We start from the raw sequence: 10,630 nt of genomic DNA on the forward strand, positions 1-10,630 counted from the left end.
CCGCCAACTATTGAGGCCGTCGCCCCGAGATCCGATCTGCCAGCCGCTGCGGCACCATGAGAGCCAGAGCCCACCATGCTTCCGTCCGCGCGCTCGCTGCGCCGCCCCGGCGCAAGCTTGCCACGACGACCACGCGCTCCCACAACGGCAACACCAGAGCCCCGCGAGAGGGAGAACCGGAGTTCCATGCCACCGCCGACGCTGCGCGGGCTTTGCCCGGCAGCGGCGAGGGGAGGGAGATCTGGCGAGGAGGGAGTTCACCTGGTGGCTAGGGTTGCGCCTGGGTCACCCGCGGGGTAGGCGACACGGGGGTCAATCCCTTCTCTTCCAATGTACTCTCATAAAAATGGGAGAGATTTTCACTTCCCCTCTTTGCACCAACTAGGGATGCATACGACCATTTTAGTATGAGTATCAGATAAATATGGTTCTCAGAATTTTTTTAAATGAGTATCAAGATATTTCTTCATGAGTGGTCCCGCCCCACACCAAGCTTGATGCTCAATAAATAGGAGAAAACCCCCTTATACATCACTTGTCAATTCTAGAATTTAAACTCGTGTCTGCACAACCGCATGCCCAACCACGCCGAAACAAAAACAGATAAATGGAAATGGAAAGGAGGAAATAACAATGCAGGAAACAATCGGACAGAGTGTCCTCTATACAGATTAGCATACTCTTTACTCCGTAGAAGCCTAGTGTAATAGTCCCAAGCTCACAAGTAAGATGTGAGTATTCTTGGCAAATACAAACAGGAATGATTCCTTGTTTCCACCCAGGTGTGCGAAATTAGCATTGTAAGCTGAAGTGCGGAACACAAGCAACATGCCCGACCTGGAATTTAAACTTGTATTGCTAACAGAACAGGAAGAGATGGAAGCACTCACTCTAAGACTCTGAACTCAGGGTTCCAGAAAGAACACACGCAGCGAATTCCCCATGACCGTTTCAATGTTATAGTCTACAGTTCGCAGGCCAAGCTAAGACTAATGATGTGTTCCTCCTCGTCCTTCTCTTGGACCACGAGGCCTCTGGGGCACCCCTCTCGAGCGCACTTCGACGGCCGCGCGATCATCCTGACCGATCATAGACATGGACCGCAAGGAGATTGAAGTCAGTCCACTGCATGAACTCTAACAGAGCTAACAAGATCAAGATAGATCATGTTCTACTTACATGTGCAGCGTGTCCAGCGCCTCCTGCTCCGGCCTCTGCATCATGCAGCTGGGAAGAGGTAGCTGCGGGAGGTGAAGTAGCGGCGCGAGGCTTCAGATCCTTGAGGGCGTGGCAGAGGCGAGAGAGGCCCAGGTAGCCTGCGCAGCTGCGGGTGACGTGATGCAGTAGAGACAAGGGGTGCCATAGGAAGAAGGAAGGGGACGAGGCCGCCATCGCCATGGCTTCTTCTTCCTGGGAACCCTTCTTCTCCAGCTGAAGCTGCCCCTTGTACTCCATAGCAGAGGCTGGAGTTCAGAGACGAACACAGAGGCAGAGAAGGAGTAGAGAGCTGTATATATTTCCCTAGCTAGCTACTAGCTTTTGATCTAAACTGTTGTGCGTGGCAGTTGCAGATAGCAATGGCAGCTCCATGTATTTATTGATCAGTTGCCAGGACTGTCCTTTGAGTACCTCGAGAGTGACTCATCATCGATTATTGGAGATGCCCGTGGTACTTTTACCCCTTTCTTTCCGTGTCTGTGCATGCAACTCTGTTTGTACCTGAAGATAGATAAACGTGCTGTTTTGTTTCTTCAGACGTGTGCGACCATTGGCCTTAATGTAGGAGTATTTACTACCAGCTGAAAGTAGATTAGTGGAGAGAGGAACCATTGATTTCTGAGTTTTCACTGTCGAAAATTCCCATATGACAGTAAGTTTTCTTCTGTTAAAAAAAAAGGATGTGCGTGGCCTCTGCATCAACTGACGCACACGGCCAATATATCACAGCAAGAAGCCTTTTTGCCTTCAGTACAGATCTGTAACTTCTCTGAACCTGAGTACGAAGGGGTATCCAATCTTCCAATCTCACAAGTTTCAGCCACCTGATCTGAAACTAGGAGCATATGCTAATCGGATTTGACACTCGTCAGGCATGCATGTGCGGATGTGCCGGTGGAAACGAAGGGATTCCTCTGGCAACCTAATCCATGTGGCGATCGAAGTGTGTTCCCACTTCCCACGAAGGTATCGATCGATCGAGAAGTATCTTCTCGATCTTCCATGTGCTGCTTGGTTCACTACCTCACACTTGCATGGACATCAAGGTAGCGGCACCTGCCCCGGCGTGTTGACAGCCAACGCTGCAGCAAACTAAATAAAAGCGCGCGCGCTGAGCTCGCTCACCAGCTAATGATTGATTAGCTACAGGCTAATCAATCAGTCATAGAGCAGGAGTCGTGTAACTGCAACTCTTAGTCGAGCTCGGGAGTATAGTGTATGTGCTCCTGGAGTCCTGAGCCTGGACGAAAACGAGCAAAGGCTATATGTGCTGCCATCTAGAAATTGATTATCATGAACAACTTACCTTCATGTTGTCAGCCACGTAGAAGCTGGATAGTATTTTGTTAGTTTTGAGATAGCTAGGCTTGCCATCAGGTGTCAAACCTGAAACTTATTGTCTCCTCTTGATTCGTGATTGTGATAATGTCTTTCCCTTTTGTTGGTGAGTGGTCTTGCAATTTATAGATCGGTAAAAGAATACAAGGTGAATTTGGACTAGAAACATTTTTTTAAAATAGTGCTGGTGCATGATTAGTGCTGGTGTTATTTTTAACACGTCACAAGTATTTTGTCCCATCTGTACTCACTGTTTGGAAGATAGTGGTGGCGTAGAAATTCGATGCACGCCGTGGTTAATTAGTTAGTGCTGACGTGCCAACTTATGTTAAACCAGAAATAATTTTTTTCATTTTATCAAGTGTTTTAAGTATTTAATAATTATAATGGAGTGAGACGCCCCCTCTCCCCTAGCGCGCCGCGCCGGTCGCCACTCCGGCGCCGGCGGCCACCCCCCTCGCCGCCCTCCACTCCGGAGGCGGCGCCCACCTCCCCGCACGCCATGGCGTCTAGGGTCTCCCTCTCCGGCTCGTCTTTGTCCGACTCCGACGCTCCCATGTCCTCTCCGCCCCGCGTGGAGCGCCCGCCTCCCTCCCCTTCCCCAGCACCGCCGCGGCCGCAGCTCCGGTCCACCATCGTTGTCCCCGAGATCTTGGGCACCCCGTTCGCCCCGGTGGTTCAGAGAGGCGCGGCGGCGGGGCCCTCTCGCGCTCCGGTTCCTCGCCAGGCGCATGGTGGATGGCAGACCAAGCAGGCTCGGCGCCTTCGCGTGGCGCATGTGCGCGCTCCGCGCCTGCCTCGCCGCCGGCAGGATGGGAGGCAGCGCGTGCTGACCGCAGCTCGTCCTCCTCCCGCTTCCAAGTTGCCGGTGGAGCTCTACGGCTGCTACTACAATTGCGGCAGCGAAGGCCACATCTCCAGGGAGTGTACCAACCCTACGCTCTGCGTCCGGTGCCGTGGACCTGGCCACACCTCGCGTGGATGCACCCGACCGCGCAGTCTGTCCCCGGTGGAGCAGCCGCCGCGCCCGCCGCCTGCTCTCCGGTCCGGGGTGGCCGCTGGCCTGCCCGTGCTGCAGCCGGCCCCGCCCAGCCGCTCGCCTTCGGTCCTGCCGTCCCCGCCGCCGGGCCCTCCGCCGCCTGGCGCGGTGCGGCTGTGGAGTCAGGTGTTGTAGGAGCCGCCTGCGGCGCAACCGCCGTCGGGGGAGCGCGCGGCAAGCCCGGTCTTCTCGGTGCCTTTCGCTTCGCCGGAAGGCCTGGTCCCTAGGGCGGGGCCTGGCGGCGATGAGCTGGTGGAGGCGTGCTTCTTGGAGGCTGCTGAGGACACAAGGTTGCTCGAGGCGGAACTGGCACGGGCTGTGCTGGTCACCGTCATTGGTTCTAGGCCGGTGGTGGATGTCGGCTCGGAGGCGCGCGCGGTGCACGCGGAGTTTGGCGTCAGGCCGGCGGAGATGTCTGTTCGTCGCTTCTTCCCTGAGGACTTCTTGGTGCTCTGCCACGACGGGGCCCTCCGCGAGCGCATGGTGCGCGCCGGTGCGCGAGCACGTCCTGGTTTGAGATTTCCCTGCGGCCATGGCTTCGGCAAGCCCAAGCAACGGCGGCGTCCCTACCTTTCTTGGTGCCAATCTCGCTGAGGGGCATGCCCGCCCATGCTTGGATCCAGCGGACGGCGAGCACGGTCCTGCGGGGCCTGGGGTATGTCGTCGGAGTGGATGAAGACACGGCGAACAGGACGGACATGGCGGACTTCAGGGTCTGGCTACGCACGAACAGACCAAGCCGGATTCCAAGGCGGCGCATTCTCTTCATCGACGAGCCCAAGCGAACACTCTGGTCGGAGGCGGATGGTCGGCACTCTGCTGTTCCGCGGTGCTCTACGGCCCTCTGCTATCCTATCGACATCGTCGTGCTGGCGGACGGCGTGCCGGCCGACGGTGGGGCGACGCCACCCCCGTCGCCTCCTTCTTCCCCATCTGCGGGGGACGGCAGCCAGGGCCCTGGGCCTGCTGGTCGGAGGATTCGCGGAGGTCACAGTCACTGCGCGGCGGACACTGGCGGAGGCTCGGCGAGCATGGCGGAATCTTCAACGGCGGTGGCGCCGCCGGCGGGCATGCGCGCGCATGTTCAAACTGGGGGCGCGCCGGGGAGTCGCGTGGTCAGCAACAGCTGCGTGGCCAACATCAGCGGATCCCCTGCGGGCCCGGTAGATCAGCTGCGTGGCGGTGATTGGCAGCATGGCGCCAGTGGTTCCCGTATGCGGGCCCGAGACGTTGCTGAGGTGACCGTTGGTTCCCCCCATCGGTGCAGCTGGCCAGATGGCGTCAGATGGATGATTCGGGGCCGGCTGCTTTGCAGGTGGATGGACCCAGTGCTTTGGAGCTGGTGCCATGCAGGACTCAAGACCGGAGGGAGTCAGTCCAGATTGGCTCCATGCATATCCGCCTTTGGGACCTGCGCGAGGAGGATTTGGCCGACACTGCGCTTGGCGCAGATTCTGAGCCGCTGTCGCCATCCTGCGGCGTGACTGTGGGGAACGCGCAAGTGGAGGTCTGGGAGTTCTTCCAGGTCAGTTTATCCGGTGTGGACTGCAGCCCGCCACTAACTCCAATGCCTGGCACGCCTCCACAGGGTGTGATTCTGGCCCCACTTGAGGCAGAGACCGTCCGGGCACCGGATCCCAGGCCATGCACGCCCCTGCATGGGGGGCTGGTGGCCCCGCAGGGCACCGATGGAGCGGACCGGGCGAGGGATCCGAGGCCATGCACGTCCATTCCCATGCGGGCTGAGAACGCGGGCGATTTTCATGTGGAGGTGGGTGCTTTTTGTTTGTGTAGGCCGCTTTCCCCGGTCCTGCCGAGGCCTGCTGCTCGTGCCGTTCCTAACCCAAGCAGGCATGCAAGGAAGAAGCAAAGGCTGGAATCCACGCCAAGGCGCAGCGCAAGAATCACAAAACACGCTGCTTCCAAGCAACAACAATTGCTTATTAGAAAGCTGTGCCTTGCGCATGAGGGCGAGGCAATCTCGGACGATGCGCTACGGATGTACGTGAACTTGTTCTCCCGCCCCCTCTCGGATGCGCACATCGCAGCGGTGCTGGCCCTGTTCGGTTGGGAGTCGTCTCCGGTGCCTCTGGTGGGCAGACCGTGTGTGGTCTAGCTGCTTGGTCAGCTTGGTGGTTGGGTAGACAGTCTCTATGAGTATGCAACCATTGAAAGTGCTCGTGTGGAACGTCCGTGGTCTCAATGCTCGAGCAAGGAGGAATGTGCTTTTTCAGGTCGTGGTGGCGGCCAATCCGGCCATCATTTGTCTACAAGAAACTAAGGTACAGGATGTATCAGTGAACATTGTTCGGCAATGTCTCGGGAATAAATATGAAAGTTTCTTCTACTTGCCGGCCGAGGGTACTCGTGGTGGGAATTTTGTAGCTTGGGACGAGTCCGTTACCCACCTATCTAACCCGCATTACACTAATCACACGCTGACCGCACTTGTTAAGTGCCCAGAGGATGAGCAGGCTTGGTGGCTTACATGTGTTTACGGGCCACAAGATGAAGCTGACAAGATTGAGTTCATGCAAGACTTGGTGGATATCCGGGACCTGCACGCGGGGCCTTGGTTGGTTGCTGGTGACTTCAACCTCTTGCCTCGGCAGGAGGACAAGAGCAATGCGCTGATTAACCGGAGGATGTTGGGGAGATTTCTATCAAAGTTGAATGTGTTGGAGCTCAAAGAGCTGTATCTCAGTGGGAGGTGCTATACATGGTCCAATGAGAGGCAAAATGCTACATTGGAAAGAATCGATCACGTCTTTGTCTCAAACGAGTGGGATGAAGCATTCCCATCCTGTCTTCTCTCCGCTTTGGGGACGGCGGTCTCTGACCATTGTCCACTCATGTTGGACATGAACACGGAGATTTGCATGCGGAAGAGATTCAAGTTTGAAGCTTTTTGGACCAAAGCGGATGGTTTCATGGACACGGTGCAGTCGGCTTGGGTTTCGACACCGGAGGCGTCGAATGACTACCTCACGCTTCATAACAAGCTACGGGCCACGACCATTAGTCTTCAGAGGTGGGGTGCTCGTTGGATTGGGAATGTCAAACTCCAAATTGCGATTGCCATGGAAGTGATAAAACAGCTGGATGTGGCTATGGACACTAGAGCGCTATTGGCTGCGGAGAGGGATTTGAGGAGTCGTTTGAAGAAAAAGCTGCTTGGGCTGTGTTCTCTCGAGAGAACCATTGTGCGGCAACGGTCTCATATGCTGCAGCTGCGAGAGGGAGACGGGAGTACCAGGCTGTTTCACCAACAAGCGAGCCATGGCAACGAAAGAATCTACTTCGATCGGTGAAATACAACGGGACCATTTACACCGGGCAGGAGGAGGTGGCGTCAGTGGTGGATGCCTACTATAGCACGGCGTTTGGCACTACGGAACCAAGAAACTACACCCTGAACCTCCAGGATCTGGGCTTGCCTCATCTAGATCTATCGCAGCTGGAAGAGCCATTTTCTTCGGAGGAGGTGGAAAAAGTTATCAAGGATATGCCCCCGGACAAAGCAGCGGGGCCGGATGGGTTCACAAGCCGGTTCTATGCATCTTGCTGGAACATCATTAGGGGAGACTTTATGAAGGCAATGAACTGTTTTTACAATGGAGACGTCCGAGGTTTGGCCGCGACCAACAAATCCCTTGTCACTCTTTTTCCCAAGAAGGACGGTGCCTTGGAGGTGGCTGACTTTAGGCTGATTAGCCCCATCCAGGGGGCGATAAAGGTTTTTGAGAAGGTGCTCGCCTGTAGGTTGGTGACACAACTTCCGAAGCTCGTGGGAAATGACTAAAGTGCTTTCGTCAAGGGTAGATCTCTGCATGATAACTTCATGTTGGTCCAAAGCACGGCTCGAAGACTAAATGCCCTAAAAATGCCTACGGTGCTACTAAAACTCGATATCTCGAAGGCATTCGACTCTGTACAGTGGCCCTTCTTGATTGAGGTGATGCAACAACTTGGATTCGGCCCAAAGTGGAGATCATGGATATGTGGAATACTGGCAACATCCACCACCAAGATTATGGTGAATGGGGACCCCGGAGACACCATATACAATTGCAAGGGGTTGAGGCAAGGTGACCCGATTTCGCCAATGCTCTTTATTCTTACGATGGAGCCACTTCAGAGGCTGTTTGATCGAGCCACGAGTAGGGGTATTCTGGAACGCTTGGCCCGGAGAAGATTGAGGCAACGTTTGTCCATCTTTGCAGATGATGTGGTGGTGTTCATCGAACCTACACCGGTGGAACTTGAGGTTAGCAAGTGTATCTTCACCATGTTTGGGGAGGTGTCAGGTCTGCGGATAAATATGAGAAAATCAGCTGCCCTCCCAATAAGATGCAATGATCAGGAAATCAATATGGCAAGTGTGGAGCTGGGTTGTCCACGAGGGTCGTTTCCCATCAAGTACTTGGGACTACCTCTGGCATTGAGAAAGCAAACTTCGGCACAGTTGCAGTACTTGGTTGATCAGATGGCTAATTGCCTACCTAAGTGGAAGGCAACCCTTATGCCGAAGAGTGGACGGCTTACTTTGGTACAATCTGTGCTATGCGCCATGTCCATCCATGCAATATGGCTTTAGATCTCTTGACGAAGACTATTGCAGCTATGAACAAGGTGTGCAGAGGGTTCCTCTGGTGTAGGAGGGCCACTGCGAATGGTGGTAACTGCGCTGTCGCTTGGGATTCGGTTTGTGCTCCAAAATGGGCAGGTGGATTGGGGCTGCCAAACCTCCGATGGCTCAATGTGGCCATGCAGACTAGATGGCTTTGGCTCCAAAGGGTGGAATCGAGCAGACCTTGGAGAGATTTCAAGATTAGGGTTCCTCCAGAAGCGAAACTATTGTTCCAGGCAGCGACTAGGAGCGAGGCACATTGTGGGATTGCCACGCTCTTCTGGGTGGACCGTTGTATTGATGGCATGAGGGTGCAAGACCTTGCGCCGAGTATTTATGCCATGGTTCCACCGCGCGCCAAATCTACGAGGCTTGTTGCCCAGGCAATTGAGGATGGATCCTGGGCGCTGGATGTTGGCCCAGAGATGGGGGAGGAGGCACTAACGGAATTCCTCTCGCTATGGCTAAGAGTAAACACGTGGGTGCCGGACGTGGATGTACCGGATAAGATCTCTTGGGCTTGGGGGAATAATGGAAATTACTCGGCGAGGTCGGTGTACGCGGCAAAGTTTTGGGGCCGTACGGTGGAGCCAATGGCGGAGTTAACTTGGACGTCCAGGGCACCTTCCACTTGCAAGTTCTTCACCTGGCTTGCTCTATGGGACCGGTGCTGGACCTCGGATAGACTTGCGAGGAGAGGGCTTCCACATCAGGATGCTTGCCCCCTATGCGACCAGGAGGAGGAAATGATTAACCACGTGCTGCTTACTTGCGTGTTTGCTAGATCAACATGGGCAGTGGTGTGTGCAGCTCTGGGAAAGCCGGAGTGGACTCCTACGGCACAAGACTCCCCGCACAGATGGCTTCGTGATAAACAAGGGCCAAATAACCTACGGCGAAAGGATCTATATACCATCTTTATACTTACACTTTGGGAGCTGTGGAAGCATCGAAACGCTATTGTGTTCGACGGAGCATCACCGTCGAGGGAGGTGCTTCTAGGTAGAGTGCGGACCGAAGGATTGACTTGGTCGGTAGCTGGGAAGTTTAAAGGGAATGTAGACCCCTTCTTCCATAGCTTTCATAGGTGGACGAGTAGTGAGGAGTAAGTGTAAGGAACTTGTGTAAAACTGGGTGGAGGCACTCTTTTGCCTTTCTTCTTTAATATATAATATGCACACTCGTGCATATTCGAGAAAAAATAATAATTATAATGGTAAAAAATAGATATTTATATTATATTTTTTTCATCATTATTATTAGTATTTTTTTATCATTTTGGGTCTTTTATTTCTTTACTACCAGTTTTAATTTTGAGTCTTTTATTATGTTAAGTCTTTTATTAAGTTAGTCTTTTTTATTTGGGCTGTTGTTATCTATGGCGTTGTGTTTTAGGCCCACGCCAGCACTGGCCCACCCGAGTCAACTCCCCACCTTAGTAAAAAGACCTAGTCGTCACCCTCATTTCACCCACTACACTCTCCCCTCAACGAGCTGCTGCTGCCACCTCCGGACCTCGCCGTCCCGTCGCCGCCCCTCACCGCCCAGCCGGCAGCGAGGTTCGACCTCTTCTTCCCCTCCCATTGCATCTCCTTCCTCTCCACTAGATCCTCCTCCATCCGCGGACACGCCACCCGGAATTGGGATTGCTTTGTGTAGAAACTTTAGTATCATGGATTGCTTTGTGTGATGTAGAATCTAGAGTTAGTTCCACGGATTGATTTGTGTTGAAATTTTAGTGATAATCTGATTGCTATTGTGCATAATTTGATATTAATAGTGCATTTTCAGTAGAAATTTTTTGAGTGTCTAGAATATTAATGATTCTAGTTCAACTTAATTTGTTAGTGTAGACTGGAATGTTTGGAATAAATAAGATGAACTCCTATAAATTAGATTGGCGGTGTAGTATTTGTTTATTTGTGTTTCCCTTCGTGGATTTTGTTAATTTGTGTATACAGTTACTAGTGTACAATTATATTTAGCACTGTAGTATCCGATTATCTTTAGTAGAAACTGACTTACTAGTGTAGAAAACGATTGTACCTATGGTGTTGATTTAGTAGTCTAGAATCCGGTTATACTTAGTTTTCAATATGTACGTTTTTTGTAGAATCGCAGAACCACCACCATGTCCAGTGTGCATGTCAAGGTGCACAACCAGCCTTACAACTGGCATGTTGTTTCGGCATCTACTTGCAGCCGTGTTTTGTTCCTGCAGCGGTAACAAATTATATGAAACTTCTAGCAGTTAATTCTTTTGTTTGTTGCTATTGCTACTAATGCATTGTGTGTATTTTTTGTTTTTTCTTACACAGATCATCCTTTGCAATGTCAGATTGGAATTCAACGAGCTTATTACCAGAGACACTATGATCTTCGACGCTCCTGGGGGGGCCTACACT

The 10,630-nt window shown here is 53.1% G+C and overlaps 1 long non-coding RNA gene across 1 annotated transcript; it reads right to left on the reverse strand.

Moving 5' to 3' along the window:
• Nucleotides 1-663: 663 nt before the first annotated feature.
• LOC123099601 (uncharacterized) lies at nucleotides 664-1,621 on the reverse strand. The gene is made up of 2 exons (XR_006448194.1): nucleotides 1,180-1,621; nucleotides 664-1,079 (listed from the first exon to the last, which is right to left on the reverse strand). It is a non-coding gene; the product is annotated as an uncharacterized lncRNA (long non-coding RNA).
• Nucleotides 1,622-10,630: the final 9,009 nt, after the last annotated feature.

Source organism: Triticum aestivum, chromosome 4D, assembly GCF_018294505.1.
Source record: "Triticum aestivum cultivar Chinese Spring chromosome 4D, IWGSC CS RefSeq v2.1, whole genome shotgun sequence".
Taxonomy (NCBI): domain Eukaryota; kingdom Viridiplantae; phylum Streptophyta; class Magnoliopsida; order Poales; family Poaceae; genus Triticum; species Triticum aestivum.